This window comes from Gymnodraco acuticeps, unplaced genomic scaffold (assembly GCF_902827175.1).
Source record: "Gymnodraco acuticeps unplaced genomic scaffold, fGymAcu1.1, whole genome shotgun sequence".
Taxonomy (NCBI): Eukaryota; Metazoa; Chordata; class Actinopteri; order Perciformes; family Bathydraconidae; genus Gymnodraco; species Gymnodraco acuticeps.
The window spans coordinates 288,067-310,913 of NW_022991911.1; positions in this window are offsets into that span (position 1 = coordinate 288,067).

Consider the following 22,847-nt stretch of genomic DNA (forward strand, 5'->3'; position numbering starts at 1 on the left):
TCCGGCAAATATTATAGTTTGTTTATCTGTTGAATCATTTACATAGTCTGGCTTTCACATTTAAAGTCTAGACACCAATGAACGAAAACAAATTTAGTTTACTTTTCTTGGCATTTGCAATGTGATCTGAATTCTGATTACAATATGGGCCAGACCTTCCCATTGCTCCGATCCAAAGAGTTCTGCTTGAATTGACACCTGACCGCATGGCTGTCCTCCTGATAGGATATCTGTACAGGTTACATCTTAAAGCCAGGTGTAAATGGGGTCACACATATTTGTTTTTATCCATTGAGGAAAATAGATAGAAGGCTTATTGTTTTTTAACAGATAAATGATACAGACAAGGTAGAGGAAAACAATAGGCAACAGGTCAGAATGCAGCTTATAATGCAGAGCCTTCCTGTGGGGTACTCTATCATCCTGGTCAAAGACCTCACGGCAAAATAACAACAAACTTATGATAAACATGCTCCAACCGAAAACGATAAAAAGATCATTTCAAGTATTCAGGAATCCATCGTCACCCACAGAGGATGAACAATGAACCAGCAATGAAAAGAAAGAAACAATTGTACATATACTGATTTCAATCATATCCACATAACACTTTAAAGTAGTGTAAATACATCATATATTTTTTTATTCTAGGAACACATATTATTTTGTATTATTAATCCTATTTAACAGCACTATATTATTAGCAGCAGTGGTATAATGTTAATAAGTACATTTACTCAATTATTGTTTTTATTTTATGCTACTTTATACTTTTACTCCACTATATTTTGTGAGCATTTAAGTTACATATTTATTTCCTGGTTGCTTTGCAGATGTAGGTTTAAATCAACTAATACATGATCCTATATTATGAAACGTCCAGCTACCTAGTTGTAGATGGAGTCATTCAAATAAACCCCACTTTTACTGAAGTAAAAACACATAAATGCACCAATCTTGTACTTTTACTTAAGTACTGTTTAAATGTAGTACTTTCACTTGTAACAGAGTATTTTTATACTTTAGCATTGCTACTTTGACTAGGTGGGAAGTAACTAAGTACATTTACTCAAGTACAATTGAGGGCCTTACCTCAAATATATAGTATTTCCATTTAATGCAATTTCATACTTCTACCCGACTACGATTCAGAGGTAAATCTTGTACTTGTACTCCACTACATGTATTTAATCCCTTTAGTTACTTTACAGATGTGGATGAATGATGTGAAATATAATCAAGTGTTGAATCAGACTTTAGTTCCACCTGGAGTAAATCCACCAGCTACCCTGCAGTATACAAAGTCATTCAAACTAGCTGCACCTTCACCAGCTTTGAGAACACTTTCATGATCAATCATTATAAAACATATCATAGATATTATTCTGAAATGGACCAATCTGCACAACGACTACTTTCACTTTTGAAATTTTGAGTATAATTTGATGCGGATATTGTTCTACTTTTACTTGAGTTACATTTTGAATGCAGGACTTTTATTCTAACCGAGTATTCCTACACTCTGGTACTTCTACTTTGACTGAATTACAAGGTCTGGCCGGGTACTTCTACTGTTACTCCCTCGTCTGATGAGCAGTATTATGCCTCTAAATGTCAGCAGGTGCCTCTGCATGGAGCTTCCAGCGTCAGTCCACCAGAGGGCGCAGCTGAGCATGTTCCTGGTGCAGCACACCCTCAGCATGATGTCAGCGACAAGAGAATAAACAATGGTTTGAGGTGAAGGTTTTCTAGCGGTAAATATGCCTTTAAATATGCCCCTAAAGACGATTCAGTTATTACTGATTCAAAATAACATGTCTACAAAATGTGTCCTTTACTGTCTGACGAGTTTATTTCAACAGTAGCCTATTACTGTCTGCAACTGCTGGGATTTCCACTACTACTACTACCACTACTATTCCTATAAATACATAGGATAATCACAATGATAATCGCAGTGACGACGACGACAACAACAACAACGACAACAACAACAACAACAACAACAACAATAGTAATGAGCGTAATTAGGCAGCTCCTCATAAGTGTGTATTCGCAGGATCTTCCATGTTATCTCAAATCATTTCTCTCAACGCTTCATTGAAATATGAATAAGTAAATGTTGAGATATCGCGTGCACTCACCTCCCGCAGCTCCTCTCGCGGTGACCGGGTTCTGTCTCTCTCGGTGACGGTGTTCTGTCTGCAGACTTAACTTTCGTTTCCCATGCTTTGCGTCACAGCTTCAGATGACAGGCATGCGCTCTGTGCACGCGCATCACTCCTCTTCCTCATATGAACAACAGCTTGTGAATCTGCATACTGTGTTGCAGGAAATGTGTCTTTGGCACTGTTGCCAAGATTAAATAAGCAGAGAAGTTGGGCCGGATGTTTTCGAGATCTTCACAACACCAAGTTAACACATAATTTACATTAAAACAAATCAACAGTCAAAAGATTTCCAATAGAATATAGTTTATTGAAGATTCAACAAAGTACAGCAAACATGAGTCAGTTCATGAAGTGACTTATACACATCTCCTATCAGTTGTTTCGCCTTCTTATGTGTGTGTGTGTGTATGTGTATGTGTATGTGTGTGTGTGTGTGTGTGTGTGGTGTGTGTGTGTGTGTGTGTGTGTGTGTGTGTGTGTGTGTGTGTGTGTGTGTGTAACAGTACAGTCTAATTAGTGGAGTATGGGATGGTCTCAGGTACCAGACACCAGGAGGGTCTCAGGCTCTCCTTTTTGATCTTGACTTTCTCCATTACGTAAGACACCATTATTTCTTACACCATCCTGAATTCCCCTACTCAATCATATTTGTTGGACATTTCCGTTTAGGTCTTTTTTAATGGTGTCTCAACCATGCCTATCCTTAGCTGCCAACTCCATCTCTCATAATCTCCATACGACATACCTTAGTTTTACACCATTATCTACACCAGTTTCTGTCTTTGGACTCAAGGATTCCATCAGCAGGACAGCTCACAGATAAACAGTTAGAGCTTTCAATGGATAGGCGTTGTTATATAATCGGTCTCATACTCTCAAAAGATATCACACAGTGGGAGAAGTACTCAGATATTGTACTTAAGTACAAGTAGAAGTACCAGAGGGTAGCAATACTACAAGTAAAAGTCGTGCATTGCAAATGTTACTCAAGTAAAAGTAGAAAAGTATTAGCATAAACATATATGCAGATTGGTCCATTTCAGAATACTATATATGATATGTTTTATAATGATTGATCATGAAAGTGTTCTCAAAGCTGGTGAAGGTGCAGCTAGTTTGAATGACTTTGTATACTGCAGGGTAGCTTGTGGATTTACTCCAGGTGGAACTAAAGTCTGATTCAACACTTGATTATATTTCACATCATTAATCCACATTTGTAAAGTAACTAAAGGTATTAAATACATGTAGTGGAGTACAAGTACACATTTTACCTCTGAACTTTAGTGGAGTATAGCATACAATGGAAATACTCAAGTACTCAAAATTGTACTTAAAAACAGTACTTGAGTAAATGTACTTAGTTGCTCTGAAATTCAGATTCAGATGACTTTATTGTTCATTACATTTACATAAATGGAAATGTGTCTTTGGCACTGGCAAATAGGCTAACATCACACTCACCACACACAGGACAACATTCAGACACACAAAGAGTGGTTTGTTCTTCCATGGCTTGGGTCCATATCAGTTAAATGATTAGGTGATGGTGTTGGTGGCAGTGTCCTAAGAAGGATCCTTGAAAAGGGATTAAAAAGCAGGAAACACAACACCTAACATTCTCTATGTTCTCTGACAGGGAAAACAGGATTGAAAGAAAGTAGATGGCCTAACATTGGCACAGGCATCCATGATGCCACGACGAGTCCCACTGACTGACAGTCACACTTTAATGTTAGCATGTTAGCATGTTAGCATTTGCACTGCCTGCACATCCTTATGCATAATTATAACATAACTGGGTTGCTAATAAGGTACAAAACCCCCCGTATTTGCTTAGATTGTTTATGTTAGCACCACCAGATTCCAAAGCAAATTCTTTGTTTGTGTAAACGGGCCTGGCAACACACCTGATTCTGATATGCCAACTGTTGAATGATGCACATCAGCATGTTCAACTCCAAGAGTTGTTAGTTGGCATCCAAGCACATTTCTATTAGCATATACAGCATGTATCTACTGCAATGGACTTCATGTGTTACATGGAACTTTGTATAATCATGTGAAATGATGAATCATTGTGTTTTTGTTGAAATGAAGGGGTTCCTCTTTACTTCCATGCTGCACTGTCTCGTTTTGACAATAGCCCAGAACAGAGAAACCAAACCTTTGCTCTCAGTGACTCTTTGCTGCAGTCTGGTTAGGGAGAGGGGGAGAGGGGGAGAGGGGGAGAGGGGGAGAGGGGGAGAGGGGGAGAGGGGGAGAGGGGGAGAGGGGGAGAGGGGAGACCATTAGGGTTCCGCTTAATCCTACAACCTGTCCCTTTATAGAAAGATAGTAAACATTGTAGCAGTGGTAGTTCAGACAAAGTGTATTTAATGCTGTGCATTGTGTTTCCTGTTGTTGCCGTAGCAACTTTAACCTGTTGTTCAGAGCTTTACGTTTCTCCATAGCCTCAGCTGTTTGGGACCCGGATCTTTAACGTACAAACATCAGGCCACTATTATACATTTACATCTTTTTCAGTTAAGCTGCTTTACTGAAGCAGTTTTTGAATGTTTTGAACAATTAGAGACATAAACACATTTTCAAGATACACCAAACCTAGGCTTTTTATGGCTCAGGTTCAGAGTTGATTCCAGCTGTACCTTTGACACATCAGAACATGTATCTGCCTTTCCAAATGTGTGTGGTTAAACAAAAATGAGATAGATAAGTAGTATTTAATGCTGATCTACAACGTTGTTGGGTTGGAGAACACAAAACAGGAAACAGGCGAACTTTGACACACTGAAAAAGTTTCCAAACTGCCAGTGTGCAGAAAGCATCTTCAGCCTGAAGCTGTGTGTTCCTGTGAACCCTCACATCTTCAGCCTGAAGCTGTGTGTTCCTGTGAACCCTCACATCTTCAGCCTGAAGCTGTGTGTTTCCTGTGAACCCTCACATTTTCAGCCTGAAGCTGTGTGTTCCTGTGAACCCTCACATCTTCAGCCTGAAGCTGTGTGTTCCTGTGAACCCTCACATCTTCAGCCTGAAGCTGTGGTGTTCCTGTGAACCCTCACATCTTCAGCCTGAAGCTGTGTGTTCCTGTGAACCCTCACATCTTCAGCCTGAAGCTGTGTGTTCCTGTGAACCCTCACATCTTCAGCCTGAAGCTCTGTGTTCCTGTGAACCCTCACAGCTTCAGCCTGAAGCTGTGTGTTCCTGTGAACCCTCACATCTTCAGCCTGAAGCTCTGTGTTCCTGTGAACCCTCACATCTTCAGCCTGAAGCTGTGTGTTCCTGTGAACCCTCACATCTTCAGCCTGAAGCTGTGTGTTCCTGTGAACCCTCACATCTTCAGCCTGAAGCTGTGTGTTCCTGTGAACCCTCACATCTTCAGCCTGAAGCTGTGTGTTCCTGTGAACCCTCACATCTTCAGCCTGAAGCTGTGTGTTCCTGTGAACCCTCACATCTTCAGCCTGAAGCGTGTGTTCCTGTGAACCCTCACATCTTCAGCCTGAAGCTGTGTGTTCCTGTGAACCCTCACATCTTCAGCCTGAAGCTGTGTGTTCCTGTGAACCCTCACATCTTCAGCCTGAAGCGTGTGTTCCTGTGAACCCTCACATCTTCAGCCTGAAGCTGTGTGTTCCTGTGAACCCTCACATCTTCAGCCTGAAGCGTGTGTTCCTGTGAACCCTCACCTCTTCAGCCTGAAGCGTGTGTTCCTGTGAACCCTCACATCTTCAGCCTGAAGCTGTGTGTTCCTGTGAACCCTCACATCTTCAGCCTGAAGCTTTGTGTTCCTGTGAACCCTCACATCTTCAGCCTGAAGCGTGTGTTCCTGTGAACGCTCACATCTTCAGCCTGAAGCTGTGTGTTCCTGTGAACCCTCACATCTTCAGCCTGAAGCTGTGTGTTCCTGTGAACCCTCACCTCTTCAGCCTGAAGCGTGTGTTCCTGTGAACCCTCACATCTTCAGCCTGAAGCTGTGTGTTCCTGTGAACCCTCACATCTTCAGCCTGAAGCTGTGTGTTCCTGTGAACCCTCACATCTTCAGCCTGAAGCGTGTGTTCCTGTGAACCCTCACATCTTCAGCCTGAAGCTGTGTGTTCCTGTGAACCCTCACATCCTGTACTTCCTGGAAAAAAGTGATAAAATGTCACAAGCACATGATTCAAAATGAAACTTAATGACTTAGTAAAACAGGAGGTGCGACTTCTGAGGAACACGAAACTTAAAACTTAAAACTTAAAAGGCACAACGTCCCCTGACCTGTCCCCTGCCTGTCCCTGACTGTCCCCTGCCTGTCCCCTGACCTGTCCCCTGACCTGTCCCCTGCCCTGTCCCCTGACTGTCCCCTGCCTGTCCCCTGCCCTGTCCCCTGCCTGTCCCCTGCCCTGTCCCCTGCCTGTCCCCTGCCTGTCCCCTGCCTGTCCCCTGCCCTGTCCCCTGCCTGTCCCCTGCCTGTCCCCTGCCTGTCCCCTGCCTGTCCCCCTGCCTGTCCCCTGCCCTGTCCCCTGCCTGTCCTCTGCCTGTCCCCTGCCTGTCCCCTGCCCTGTCCCCTGCCTGTCCCCTGCCTGTCCCCTGGCCTGTCCCTGCCTGTCCCCTGCCTGTCCCCTGCCCTGTCCCCTGCCTGTCCTCTGCCTGTCCCTGACTGTCCCCTGCCTGTCCCCTGCCTGTCCCCTGCCTGTCCCCCGCCTGTCCCCTGCCTGTCCCCTGCCTGTCCCCTGCCCCCCTGTCCCCTGCCTGTCCCCTGCCTGTCCCCTGCCTGTCCCCTGCCTGTCCCCTGCCTTCCCCTGCCTGTCCCCTGCCTGTCCCCTGCCTGTCCCCTGCCTGTCCCCTGCCTGTCCCCTGCCTGTCCCCTGCCCTGTCCCCTGCCTGTCCTCTGCCTGTCCCCTGCCTGTCCCCTGCCTGTCCCCTGCCTGTCCCCTGCCTGTCCCCTGCCTGTCCCCTGCCTGTCCCCTGCCCTGTCCCCTGCCTGTCCCCTGCCTGTCCCCTGCCTGTCTCCTGCCTGTCCCCTGCCTGTCCCCTGCCTGTCCCCTGAGGAGACAGAGCTGCTGATGACAGTTGGTGTTGGAGATTCTTAAAAAGCCCCAAAACAACTAAATATAGACCCAAGATGAACGGAATCTCCTTTAATGATACAACTAATAAGACGTTAACTGCAGGGTAACCCAAAATAACCGTGATACATCTGCAGCGGTTCACATTTCTAAAGCCTCTTAATAGCTTGAGCGGTTTTGAAATAAAACCACAGAGGTTTCAGCACAGTCCCTCCCCCACGCCCATCCGCTGATCTGCTGATCACTGATTCTCTTCAGATCACAGAGAAACAAACAGGCGTGTACTTGTTGTGCACAATCTGTTCAGTGTTGCATGCCTGTGGCCCTGCTGCCACCCCAATGCACACTTCCTAGTGCCAGGTGAAATGGTGTTCCGATCATCTTTTATATTGCTGCTCCAAAGTCAAGTCAAAGTATAATAAAATCAAGGTGTTTTTTGCTTGCAATGAGTAAGAAAATATGGCAATAGAAGGGCAAATTAGCTTGGTAAGGTTTCTTGAAGTCAGATGGGATATTTAGATAAATTAGATATTGTAATTAGCAGGGAAAATGTATTCTGAACTATACTTTACCAGAATCAGGACATGTGTTACAAAATAAGCCACAAATGCTCCAAAGTGTTCTGTTTTCTGATGTTAGTTTGTGATTCTCCAATAAAAATGGGTTAAATAAAGTGAGTATTTCTTGAAACAAGATGATCCATCTTTCACAGATACCACAGTAGATGAACATGTTTTAAAGAGTCTTTGATGCATTGTCTAAACACAGGATCTCAATGCTTTGTTACTTATGAAGTTATTATGTCTTATCTCAAGTGTAAAGACATGCTCTGACTACAAAGTAGACCAATATACTAGGACAGATTTCAAGTTTTTATTCCAATTTTGACATTACAAAATGATTCTGAGGGGATACTGTAGTAGCAGACTAGGCGACAGCAGATCTGAAAGCTGGATGGAGGACACCGTGTTCCTTTAGAGCCAGATAAGAGCTTTTCATAAACACATCATGAGGGTAACTCTTGCTTTGGCTGCCACTCATTTAAGGTCTCAACAGTGTCTGGAATTGTACTTAATGTACAGTAAGCCTCAGCAGGATGTGAGGCTCACACCTGGCTTACAAGATTAAGAGAGACTTCTATAGAAGAGATATTTCTTAACACATCTTTGAGAGGACTCATGTCTTGAAAATTGTGAAATTAAGGGATTAACAATGAAAGTCCGCAAGAGGGAGTTTACATAGTTTCAGCTTTGACTCATTAACAATTACAAATATAAAATCTAAATTAAACAAATGAAGATTATAGGAATGATAATCAATTTGAACAAAACATGAATACAACAATAACTGTGAAAACAGTATGCTAAAACAACGTCAGCAGGATGTGAGGCTCACACCTGGCTTACAGGGTTGAGAGACTTCTATAGAAGAGATACTTCTTAACACGTCTTTGGGAGGACTCATGTCTTGTCAAGTTATGAAGTTAAGGGATTAACGATGAAAATGTGTTGTCTGCGGCACACAGTGTCAAGGTTACACAGCTGCACCAAGAATCATGGTGTTTTTGTGCAAATGACCCACCGAAAACATTCAAAGGGAGGGGTTCCTCTTTACTTCCATGTTGCAATGTCAGGTTTCTACAGTGGCCCAGAAAGGACAAACCAAACACGCAGTAGATTGTGTTTTTCATTTCATAATTTCACACATTTTAAGCTAGTGTAAATGAAGTTGTTATGTTTAATGTTAAGGTAAGTGTAGCCTGTGAGCATGCAGGTCCTGAAGAAAACTGGACAGCTCCTGACTGCAGTCTTTGAGAGGGTGAGCTGGAGGACTCCTGTCTGCTCCAGTACTGAAGCTCAGGGATTCACAATGAATGTGTTGTCTGTGCCACACAGTGCCAAGGTTACACAGCTGCACAACAAGGCTACTGCAGGCTCAATACATTCAACTATGGAAGATGCCTTAACTTCCTCAGGGTGTGGACCTGTTTAAGATGATTTGAATAACACGAACATTTCCTCAGACTGTGTTTTCTACCACAGTACAGTATTTTAGCATGTTGGGAATGGTGCTTTCCTTCACACTGAGATAAGAAAATGGATATCAGTCTGTTGTCTACCTTTTTTTATTTACCTTTTTATTCACTGAAAAAATGGAAACGTTGACATTAATTAAGTGTATTATGTTGACAAATATCTAACTTCGATATAACCATATATCTAAATCGTGTCCGATACGGAGCTCCGATGCCGATACGGCACCGGAAAATGGCTGTCCTAATTCCTCCGACCTACAACGAACCCCCCAAACTCTACAAGACCCTGTAATCTGTTTAGGGAGGCCACTCACAGCTGGGCTGGTAGAACTCCAGCAGTATCAAAACGGTGCAGAGACCACCCGGTTTAGGGCAGTTTCAGGACCCACAATCCCTAACCCCCTTTTTGAAATTGAATTATGCCAATTTTAATAATTTAAAACCTGAGCATAAGCCAAAGTCAAACACACAGATATCACAGGTGTGATATCATAATACCAGCAAAGAACAAATCATATTTCAGCATCAATCAAAACCAAATCAGCCACAGTTACCAATATGAAACTACAGCTTATCCTAAGTATGGTTTCTACTTCCCATACAATTGGAAATTCAAATGATGAACTACTGTCAGTCTTTTCCAAGGAAGGGTGTTCTTACCTTACTCTACGACCAAGCAGAGACCTTCAGAGACCACCAGAGAGACCAGGAATTGGGTCGAGATGTACAAAGGACAAACCGGTTTATTGGTTTTCACAAAAATAGAGGATTAAAAGATCCCAAAAATATACAAGAAAATACAAAAGTTGAAGTCAGGCATAAGGTCAAACCCAAAAAGGCAAAAGGCCCCCAAAAGGTCTAAAACAAGCCCGAAGAAGCAAAAAGCCAAGGACCCGAAGAAGGCCCCTATTTTCTTCACAACATCTTTTATAACCTTCCCCACTCCTCCCTCTATTCAGGTGGTTTGCCCTTTTCTGTCTTTGAGCAAGAGGGAGTTTACATAGTTTCAGCTTTGACTCATTAACAATTACAAATATAAAATCTAAATTAAACAAATGAAGATTATAGGAATGATAATCAATTTGAACAAAACATGAATACAACAATAACTGTGAAAACAGTATGCTAAAACAACGTCACATGTGAGAATAAACTTCTTTTAAGTCAATTGAAAACAAGAAACGTTATTTTTTATTTGATTTCTTTTCAGTATTAAACACTTTAAAACTGTCAACTTCTATCACTAAGAAGTGATGCTCCCGGATGTTAGAACATAAATCATAATGTCTGTACACAGCTCACTCTCTTCCTGTGTGCATCGTTCTCTCGCCATCTGGCTCCGCCGCGACTGTAACCGTCAAGGTGTCAAAAGCACAAAGCCCCCCCATTCTGAACGTTTGAAAGGAAACTTAGGCTTTCTCAAAATCGAGAGGTCATAAGTTCAGCGTGCATCAAGTCTGGTTTCGGATGTCTGGTGAGACATTTCTGATAAATACTTACTTTGCATTAAACCAAACTGGAGCCAATTACACATTTATTTAGCAATGGTACATTTCATAGAGTTAGGTGAGGACTGTCACGGCCACTTCAATCTGTCAACAATGTCAACAGATGACACATTACTGTAATAGGTTAGTTAAAAGCAATAAAAAGCAGTTTAAATTAGGTTCAGCTCAACATTGTTGCATTCAACTAACCTAATAGTTATGTGAAATGTGTTGATATAATACATTGAATTAAAGTCAACGCTTCAGTTGCTTCTGTGTGGATCCCTCCACTGTCAGCCCTGCCATATCATGTCAATGATCTGCCTATGTATTTCAAATGATGTGTTAACAAATCAGAACGGATACTGTTACTTCTTTAAGAATTGGAGGATGCAACCCTCTTTAAAGGTGGGGTAGGTAAGTTTCAGAAACCGGCTCGAGATACACTTTTTGTTATATTCCATGGAATGCTCTTAACATCCCGATAGCAATGAATATCTGAAGTGCTTTGACAATAAATCCAAAACAAAATGTCATCTGTGGAAGCCGTAATACTGTAAAAAGTACGGCCGGCTAAACGGATTGGATTGCCTCCCTGTCTGTCAGCCTTCCATCTCGTGCACGCACAAATGTATCTTGTGCCCTCATTGGGCGTGCCGTCATTGGGTGTGCATTGCGCGTTCATGTGTGTTGGAGGAGGTGCTCTGTAAGGAAGTCTGAAGGAAGGGGCGGATTCTTTTCGGCTGTGTACTTTCAAATGTTAGTGCACTCGAGCCGGTTTCTGAAACGTACCTACCCCACCTTTAATGTTCACACATACACACAGCACACTTTGGACTTCTGCATTTAACCGTTGGCAGCTATTGTACGTTGCCGGGGAGCAATGGGGAGTGGGGGCCTTGCTCAAGGGCACCACGGCAGGGCCAGGAGGTGAACCTCTCCAAGTAGCAGTCCACACTCCATATTTGGGTCTACTCCCAGTCTAAGCCCCTTCTAATTGAGCCACTGCCAGACAGTAATATTACTGTTAACTATTTTCAGATGACAAAAACAACTAGTGTATTGCACAGCCAATGCATGCAACTATATCTTAGCAACAGTGGAGAGTGGCTTCACTTTTCAATGTTGCAAACATGATCTCATGTCCTCAGAGACAGAATGACTAATTGGACAAGAAGACACTTTTTCAAGAACTTGGTCAAGTTTATAATCAGTGCTTGCACATGTGTGGGTCATTTTAGAATCAGTTGGCTAAAGGAAAAGTGTTTTTAGCTTTTTGACGGCACGGCACGGCACGGCACGGCACGGCACGGCACGGCACGGCACGGCACGGCAAGGCAAGTTTATTTATATAGCACTTTTCAACACAAGGCAATTCAAAGTGCTTTACATAAAAATGAAAGACATTAAGAAAACGGCATTTAAAATCAGTCATTAAAAAGAAAAGCTATAAAATAAACATTAAAAGAAAAAATACATGGATAAAAGTTACAGTGCAGTCTAAGATATGAATAGTTCAATTAAAAGCAGCGGCAAAAAGAAAAGTCTTCAGCCTGGATTTAAAAGTAGTCAGAGTTGCAGCGGACCTGCAGGTTTCTGGGAGTTTGTTCCAGATATTTGGAGCATAATAACTGAACGCTGCTTTACCATGTTTAGTTCTGACTCTGGGGACAGAAAGCTGACCAGTCCCTGAAGACCTGAGAGATCTGGATGGTTCATCATTTTCTGGATGGTTCATCCTTTAATCTAGTGCCTGTGCCCCTCTTCTGCAAAGCTGGAACTATGTGTGCTATTCTATTTTCTTTTCAATGTTTACTTAGAATAAATGTGTCACATGTCCAAATTCCACCACTTTGAATTCACCCAGTGTAAACACACAAACTGTTCTCGGCTCGTACATGTTCTCTTGTGTAAATACATCTTTTCACAAAGTGTGCTCTTTTATAACATTTCTTTATGCACGCTATTTTTCAGAACTTTCTCCACAAATGATAGGAGGCGGAGACATGTCCCGAGGACACTATTAACTACTGTTAGTATTTATGGGACTACCTAGTCTATCCGAGCACTTTATCTCACTGCTCCGTTCCAGATGAGAGAAGAGAAGAGCTGGTCAAAATATTGTTAACTCATTTATTTAGCTAAAATGTCTAATACGTATTTTTATCAAAAGTAAATATTCTCCAGAAGTAGTTAAAGATCAAGTAAGAATGTGAAGGCCATAATAAAGACGCAAATAGAACAATCATCAGAAAGTGATATAATAGGTTTACATAGCATTACTATTTCTTATATCACTATCATTGTGTAAATAGTGAATTTAAAGCATAAATGTGTGTAAAGAAAACACATCTTACCTCTCAGGTATATCAGTACAAAACAGCGTACAGATGAACATCCTCTGAGAAAGAAAGAAGGAAGGTGTGTGAGCTTTAGTGGCGATGAATCAGATGCTGTGATGACTATCTGCTCACCTTCCTCCTCTCTTCTGAGTTCTACCACAGGCTGTGGTCCCGGGGCTGCTGGGATCCTTCAGGATGACCTCAAACAACTTGGTCCATCCTTCACCTCCAGGTCTGCCAGTATCACACAAGTGAGAGAAGTGTATGCATGAGCGTGTTGCTTCCTGCTCTCTCACATATCAGAGGGGTGGCTGATCTCTCCACGGTGTGCATGGCTAGCTTAGTCATTCATGCTAATCTTAAGCTAAATGATTGACATAGCTTTACACCTTGCTAAATAACCAACATGTATGATACATATGTTCAGAGCTGGATACATTTGCATTGACATAACAGTAATTACATGTCACATGTTGAAAGTTGACATGTACCACTTTACCATGTGCTTCTCTCCATCACAGCTAAATAGAAATCATGGGTGCTTCCTGAATTGATGGTCACATGACAACAAATGAGCACAGTTCCCTAGAAAAGGGGGTGGGTCAACTTACCCACTGGCTCATCTTACCCACTCTCCCCCAGTACACCCTGTACAAAGTGCAGTGAAGCAAAAACATGTTTACTTTTCAATGACAGTACTTTTTATTCTTTCTACAAAGCAAAAGCCTGCTGTGACTGAATGCCATGCACAATACTATTCTATTGACTTTTTACTCTTTTACTTCATTCTGTCAATGCCAACAAAAGGAATAAGACTCATGGCCCCTAAAATGTATTTTTTATTTTCAAATGTTGTTGAATGAAACGGAACGTGTGGCTCAGTCAGGGCTGTGCTGGTTGTCTCTGACCTTGGCGTGGCATATCTGCTGTAGCCCATGCAATGATTGGGATGCATTTAACCCGTCTCCCTCTGCTTCAATTCAGTGTAGTTACTTGAGATTGAGTTTTTTAGGTACAGCTCATGGATACAAGTATTATTAAACAAACAAATCTGATCAGTTTTGCTGGTATTGTGCAGATGAAGTCCCCAAAGTGTTATTTCTGAAACATCTTAATTATACTTCAGATACTTCTGATTATTATTTGTCTCTCTTATATCTATTATAAGCAGTAGTTGGTGTGTTTTTTGGATCAATGTATACTACCTGAAACAGATGTTCACATTAAAGAAACATGTTTCAGAAACAAAAATAAAGCACACCCCAAGGTGTACTACTTCCTGCTGAGCAAACAAGTACAGGTTCATAATCTTTAGAACAAGATTCAGTCTGGTAAAAGAGATAACAACCCAAAGTATTTCACCAGGAAGGTACACTGTATACATAGCACAGTTTGTCAGATAGACACACTGACAGAGAGAGGAAGGTAGACGGGCAGAAAAAAGACAGAGACTATTAAACAAAGTAAATTCTCCCACACCAACGAAGTGCCCCGTTTAAAACACAGCAGACCAGTTCTGTCAGTTCTGGGACAAGTGGAAAACTCCGAAGCCACAACAATAGGCAAAACAAGTACGGGTCATTGGGGGAAAGTGTTTTAAAGACGTTGATTCAAAAACAAAGTTAGACAATATAATCAGGCATCAGGAATACCAGAATCCTCTGTTTAAACTAACCAATTAGACAACAGGTAAGAAACACACTGAAACATTTTAATAAAAAAAAATGCCTGTGACTAAGATTGCATCATAAAGGAAATGCTGCCTTTTTTCAAAGAGCTCTTTCTAAACTGTTCAACATGGTGCTGTCTGCTGGTTGCTCTCCTGGTGGCTGGATGCAGTAGTTCTTCACCTTAAATTATAACATGGAAATAAATCACACCATTATAACCCCGACGGTCAACAGTAACCTTGATTTCTTTTCTGTAGTATTCCAGATGTCAGGATACTAGCCTTTATTTAACAAAAAGTCACATTTAGTAAATGTTAAATTGGCTTTCTTCAGAATAACGGAACATCCCATCGTATATACACCTCACACACATTCATTAACATGCATTTCCATCAAAAAGGGAGAGAAAATATTAGCTTGTCTTTTTAATACAAAATAATAATATTTGGCATGAGGGATTTTTTCATTCAAAGTGAATGAAAAGGTTTCGTACTCAAACAACAAAGGGTTCCTCTTCAAATGAAACAATTGAAAGAACAGAACCCTTTAAGTGTGACTGACCTCTGTGCTGATGGAGGCTGCTGGAAACCCTAAATCTCATGTGTATGTGGAGAAGACAAGTCCCAGGTCTAGTTTGCATAGATTTCACTTGAATGTTTCTCTACTTTCTCTTACTGTATCTATCTATTATCAAAATGATTAACCCTCCTGATTATAAATTACACCTCTTTTATCCATGCAACAGATGTAATCGATGTATCTGTTTACATAAGCTTTGTGAAATGTGTTGACATAATACATTTAATTAAAGTCAACATCTCAGCGTTTCCAGTACGTCCACACACACCTCATCATGACACCATCTACACTTTACTCTCTGCTTTGTTGCACTTGCTAGTGGAGGACAACATTACATTCAACTCAAAGGTATAGATGTTATTGTATGTAGACTGTATATGGGGCATTCTACCGAATTAGTACAAAGTGCGGTCCCACAACAAGAACAACTATTTAACAAAACAAGCTCCAGGAGCTCCAACAAGCCGTTTAGGACAGAGAGTGAATACACATACTATACAGAGATGCTGCATGAGAAACCACACCAAAAAAATTGCACAATATCAATTTATTTTAGTAGACCTCAACAATGGAATTATGATCAGTAGAAATGGCCATGACATGGGACCTTTAAAATATTTTATTTTATTTTGTTCAATGGTGTATTTAGAAGATCTTTATGATTACATTCAAACAGAAGTTGGAATATATAGATTTATTGTGGGTTTAATTTTTTAATAAAAAAACTATACTAAAAAAAATCATGTCCCCAGTTTTCACATCACTACCGAAACACAAGGGGTTTTAGTCCAATGGCTGAGCCTGGTTTTTAGCCACACCCCTGCATTTTTGACTAGGCAGTGACACTGCATCCCTGTCCCTCATGGCTGAATGGCAAGTAGCTCTATCCCATACTTTTGATATAAATCTGTTCCAACATCTGAAAATCGGCATGTAACCTTAAGAATTGTCACTACCGAACACATATTATCTTCAATTAAGTAAACTTTTTCGGGGTTTTATGCAAAATATTAGGTTGTTATGTGTGTAAACCTCTTCAAAAACGTGTATGCTAGCCATGTACTTGCTAGCATTCTTTAGTTATGCTCAATTTTAGCTAGAATCGTCACTACCGAAACAGTCACTACCGAAAACCTACGTTTCGTAATTGACATGATCGTTTCGGTAGTGACAGAATGGAATGGTAAGCAGGTAAATCCCATAGTTTTGAAATAAATGTGTTTTAAAGTCTGAAAATCAGTGTGTTACTTTAAAGGTCTCTTATTATACTATTGTTAGGCATATATTATAGGTCTCAGATATATAAAAAACATGTCTATGAAGTGTTTTGCTCAAAATACCAAACAGATCACCCATTCTAGCCTCATCCCCCTCTATTTCAGCTGTTACTTAAGTGCTGATTCTGGGTCAGTAGCTTCAAACATTCACACTTCAACATAAGGCATGTTATGAGTTAAGATTAAGCAATAAGGTTGAGGGAATATGATACAACCTTGAGAACAAAATACTGTGGTCACTACCGAAACACTGGATGTTTTGTAAAAAATTAAGTATATTGAGTTATCAACTAAAATGATATGATACTGATTGGTTTAATGTATGTTCAATTTCAACAATCATCAACTCTGGAATCAATATGATCAGTATTATGCATTTTACAAAGAAGGTTTGCATTATGATTTTTATGAATTGTATAAATTGAACTTTGAAATTTGATTACAAATTAAATTGCATTGATTTAATTGAGAAAACCCTCAAGAAATATTTGTTAAAATACTATTTAGAGAAGGGAAGGTAAAACAATGAACAGGTTAATATAATACTTTTTTACTACAGTGTATGTACTATGTTTCAGTAGTGACCATTTTTGGTAGAGGAAGAACATTCCAATACAGTCTGAAAATACGATATAAAAATGTACGGTTCTTTTACTAGATATGTGTAATTTAGATATGGTACAAAATATATATGGACAAAGTTTTGGGAAAAAAACATACACAATTTCAAAACATTTCCAACCTGACTTTGGTCCAATTCGGTAGAATGGCCCATATATGTTAGAGGCACTAATGCATACTGTGGAAGCAAATGTTACAAATCTATCCTGTGTTGCGTGTCAGAATTCCATACAGTTCCTCCTCCAGATAACATGCTTTACTTCCTGCTGCATGGCTGAACAATAGGGACTCTGTTGTAGTAAACCTCTGGAACTCATGCAGCTTCCATCGGTTCAGATATTATCAGGTAAATATTTTACTGTTTACACATCCAATATTGTCTGTGTGAAAAGCTGCGTGAAAAAGAGGAATCCTTAAACAGTAGTAGAATCTCAAAAAAGGTCAGCTGTTTTATGATCTAGACCAGGGGTGCCCAACCTTTTTTGAACCGAGAGCTACTTTTAAAGTTGCCAGTCTGAGATCTACCAGTCCAAATAGAGAGGCGTAGCCATTACTGACAGCCTACTACCAGGTAAATACACACTTCTACTTGTATAAAACTGACCTTTGTACGATTAATACTCCATAAAATACTGCAGATCCTTTATCTTACCTCTTTCTAATCTACACACATACAAGTATTTAACTGAAGTTACACAACAGTGTTGTTGATACAGAGTTGGAGTATATTCACACGTCATGTTTTCAAGAAACATTGAACAGTGCTGCCACATATGACACAGGAAGAAAAGAAAATACTCTGAACCCTTTCTTTGCCATTATATAAAAATAGTGTTGCTACAAAAGTATAAATGAGGCTTACTAATAAGACAACTTAGATCTGAAGCTACACAGGAATCTGCTGCCAAAGTGCAATACAAAAGACAAAATTAATAGAATCAAACCCTTTTTTGTTGTATTTTAGTAGAATATAAAAATAAATGCCTTTAAAATAGGATGCAAGCAACACTAGTTTCTTAACCTGAATTGATAATAGATTATAATCAATTTAAGTTTGAATTCTTATACCATTTTGTACAATAATTATAATGAATAAGTTCAAACAAACTAAAACTTACAGCTGATTAATAACGGTATCTAACTTGAGTTTTTATTATATCAAAAACCTGTTGAAATGCTTCTGTTATTTTTACTGTCCCCAAAAAGCGCGTCGGCAGCCTCCAGGAATGCTTCTTTCACAACTTCGCCGTCTTTGAAAGACTTCATGTGTTTCTCAAGAACGTGACGGACACGATAAGATGCTCTGGTAGCAGCCTTGCTCTTGTTGTTGGGCCTGGTGAAAATGGACTGCTGTGCATTTAGCTGTCCTTTCAGGCCCCTCCCCTTTTGGGAGCGTAGGGCAGAATTAGGAGGGAATTCCGTCTCGTAGCGTTTGTGCACTGTTTTGAAATGCCGCTCCTAAATTACCCTTCTTCGATAAAGCCACACTCACATTGCAGATGAGACAGATGGACTTTGAATTGGAATAGATACAAAAATAATCATCCTCCCACTCGGAGTGAAAATTATATATTTTGGGCTTTTTTGCTTCTGCCATAATTGGGGTCTTGTGTGTGTGCGGACTGTCACTCCTGTTGACACGGACAACGTCAGCGAAATAGTGCACTGCCCACTGCCCACCAGCCACGCCCCGACACATGGGGTCACGCCGGCCAATCACAAAGCTTTGATGCGTTCAAATGCATTATTCTGGCACAAGAAGATTATGTTATAGGACGTTAACGATAAAACAGAATATTGTTGTTCTATTTTTAGACACATCTCGCGATCGACTGGGAATCTCCCCGCGATCGACCGGTCGATCACGATCGACTGGTTGGGCACCCCTGATCTAGATGAACGGCTCTGCTTTGTGGACAATGACAGTTAAAACAAGAAGCAGACGTTAAGATGTATTTATGTATATCATAGTTGTTGATTGGTGACTGCAGACTTATTAAAGGTCACCTATTATGCACAATGCACTTTTTGATGTCTTTTACACATAAATATGTGTCCCCGGTGTGTAAGGAGACTCACAAAGTGTCATAAAATACAACCCCCTCTCTTTTCCTCCTTTCCCACATCTCTAAAAGCGGGGGAACAACCGAGCTGATCCAGATTTGCTGCGTCATGACGACATTACTAAAATGTGGGCTGGCTTTACATTTAACTCCTGGGGTACGTATGAGGCAAAACACTTCAGAGACATGTTTTGTATAGATATGGGCCTATAATACATTGTCCAACTATAGAATAATAGGTGAGCTTTAATGCTCCAGGCCATCATCACTGCTAAACAGAGAGAAGCAGCATGTCACAAATAATCAGTAGATCTACTGTCTGTAGGGGAAAATGAAGAAAGGTTCACCTTTCACCCAAAGTTGATTTGTGCAGCTGATATCTAAATGTGGTTGCAATTGTTGCACATTTGAACAGTTTGTGTGAAACAAGATGCACCTAGAAGTCTCAATGAATCACGTTAGGGAATAGTAAGGCTGACCGCTTGTTTTAACAGCTTATCCGTGTACTGTTGGTTAGAAAAATGATGTGAACCCTTTGGAACTTCCTGGTTTTATGCATAAATTGGTCATTAAATGTCATCTGATACTCATCTAAGTCACAAGTATAGAGAAACATAATGTTGAGCTTGTTAGGGAAATAATTGTCCTAGACTCCTAGATATCACGTGCATGACCAACCCTGACGTCTCCTTAAAAGGAGATAGGCTGCTTCAGCCATAATGTTATTGTTCCCATTCTATGACCGGGCAACCCTAGGTCACAGATGTTCTATTGTTGTGGGTGCACTGGGACACTTCCTTCTCTGTGTTTGTGGACTCCAAGGTGTGAAATCTTCGAGGCCATAAGTGTCAGACGCAAGTAACTCAGTGTTCCCAACTTTTTAGGCTATCTTCTCAAATATGTTGATTACTCTCTGTTGCGGCTTTCACACCAGCGCTTTTCCCTTTCTAGCTCCGAGCGGGAGCTTTTCTGGTTCAGCTCCGGTTTCCCTCTTCTGCTCCCGCTCAGTTCACACTGCCCAGAGCTGCCGCTGCTGCGTCATGACGTCACCGTTTACGTGCCTGCTTCATAAAATCCAAACCGTGCTGAAATCCCTCACATCGACAACAACAACAATGGCTGATTGTATTGAAGCGCTGTTCGCTTTGGTTATCCTCTTACGAAACGAAATGGAAGGCATCGGACGACTTTACAAGGGACGACTTTACTTGGAACTTTCCAAACATCACATGCAAAATGCAAGACTTCTTTGTGGTCTTCAGCATCTACTTCAACGACGAATCTGCCCCCGCCTCGACGTAAGAGAGACGTAAGCGACGCCGCCTCTTAGCTCCGAAGCTCTTGCCTCTAGACCTGCTCTAGACTGACAATTTTTTGGAGCTGGAAGTGAACCGGATTCCGGAGCTAAGAGGCGGCGCCTCTGCGGTGTGAACAGGAAAAAACGGTACTTTTCAGGCTCCAGCTCCGAGCCGGAGCTGAAAACGCGTTGGTGTGAAAGGGGCATGTGAAACCAGTTAAATGGGCTAACGAGAGAGAGGCGCTCCAGAATTGACGTGGCAACTCTCCCGTGCAGTCAGACCGTGGCTGCTGTGACTTGTGATGTGAATCCTCCGGCCGAACCTACTAAATAAACCATCAGTGTTTGACATCAAAGCTCCTGCTCTTCCCGTGTCTCCTTCATGAGTCGGTGACTCCCACTGCATTGCTACACAGAAGTTTCCCCCACAGAGCTAATCACACACAAACATTTATAATCTTTCACGTCTTTATTGAACCAACACGTTCTCACTCCCAACCCGTCACATGTTGACGGACGGTCAGGGCCCGTCACCGTCACCCTATTACGGACAGGGTACCCCTTGAGAGTTAGTTTTCAACGGGCAGGGCGTCCCATTGACTTGCATAGAGCTCCCTGAACGTTGGTAATAGACGAGTTGGGATCGCGGCGAAATGCTCTCCGCAGATCCATTCTCACAGCGTTTATCAACCTTTTTCTTACTCAATATCAAGCCACACTTATTGTTTTTACTTCTTTACTTTAATTGAATAATGTAGGACTTTTGTTGCTGTCAGTTATGTGGAGAGTTTCATCGTTTTTTCCTTCTAATTTTGTATTCTTTTCTAAACCACACACTGTTATTTATTCAACACATAACTATCCTTGTGTTTATTTATTTGTTTGATTAATAAACACAAGTTGGAGTCCGTCAGGACCGAGGGTCGGAGCAGCTCATAGTAGTTGCTTTAGAGAATTTTACACCCGGAAGTAAGTATTCTCTCCGCTTCGCTTGACAAACCCCGTGATAGTCCTCAAGCTCTGTGATTGGATGTTTGAGTGTGCTCCGAGGGTTACGCCGATCGTCGAACAGCACTTTGAAGTGGGATGGAACCACGGCAGACTGTCCAAAACTGGATTTGAACGGGTCCACCGCGTCCCCCCCTCCCCCACCCCGTCCCCAGAACTACACATGCTGGGTATTGTGTGTTTCGCAACATGTTCTATGGCACGTCTCTGCTGGGAATTGTAGAGTTTTAAAAGACGTTTTCGTATTTCCCATCATAAGAAGTTGCCAGTATTACACTGTGTACATCCCTGGAGGTTTAGGGGATAGGAAACACTCAAATTTAAAACATATCATTAATAAATGGGTGAAAATGGCTTGTGCCCATAATGGCCAGCATTAATATATACCCACATGACAGCTAAGGTCAGAAGAGCTTTATTTAACAGCTGGTCTTATGTCTGTGTCCCCACATGCACTTGTCAAGGTTCAGAGGCAAATATGGCAGTAGCCATCGATCATCTTAAGATAAGATATACTTTATTGATCCTAAGTTGGAAACATTTGCGTTACATCAGCATGTGTAACAGTTGTAAATATGCAGTGGTGTTTATTTGTAAATCATTTAGTATAATCACACAAATTCTGTGTTTTATATTTAATAATCCACGATTAATGATCCACGTCACATATTCAGTTTCTGCGGCAGTTGTTCATGTTTGTCTAGAAGTCTTCTGACCAGAGCTCTATAAATAGCGAACTACGGCAGATACTGTATGTAATATTTAATGCAGCCGAACCGTGTATTACAATGCCGTTATGTGATGACCTCCAAAGAGAAAAGCAAGCACACTCGGAATAAAGTATTATTTTAAAAAAATGTTTTCGGATTTCACATCAACAGGAAGTCCGGTTAACTAAAATGTCTGTGCGGAACAATACCCCAACCCATAGATCCGTGGGTGAATAATGTCAATCACCACATTACACACATCCCTTCACATTTAAATTTAAATGTTGTTAACCACTTTGAAAAAAAGGTTGATGATATTCGCTATTCTTTTTCTGACTCACCTTTACTCACCACTGGGTCACCAGACCCTCCTTTCACCCACACACTGACCTCCTTTTCCCCTCTCTCTCCAAGTGAGGTTCTTACCCTCATTACCTCTGCCCGCCCTACCACCTGTCCTCTGGACCCTATCCCTTCAAACCTCCTTCAGACTATCGCTCCTGATATTCTACCGTTTCTCTTCCATTTCATCAACACTTCTC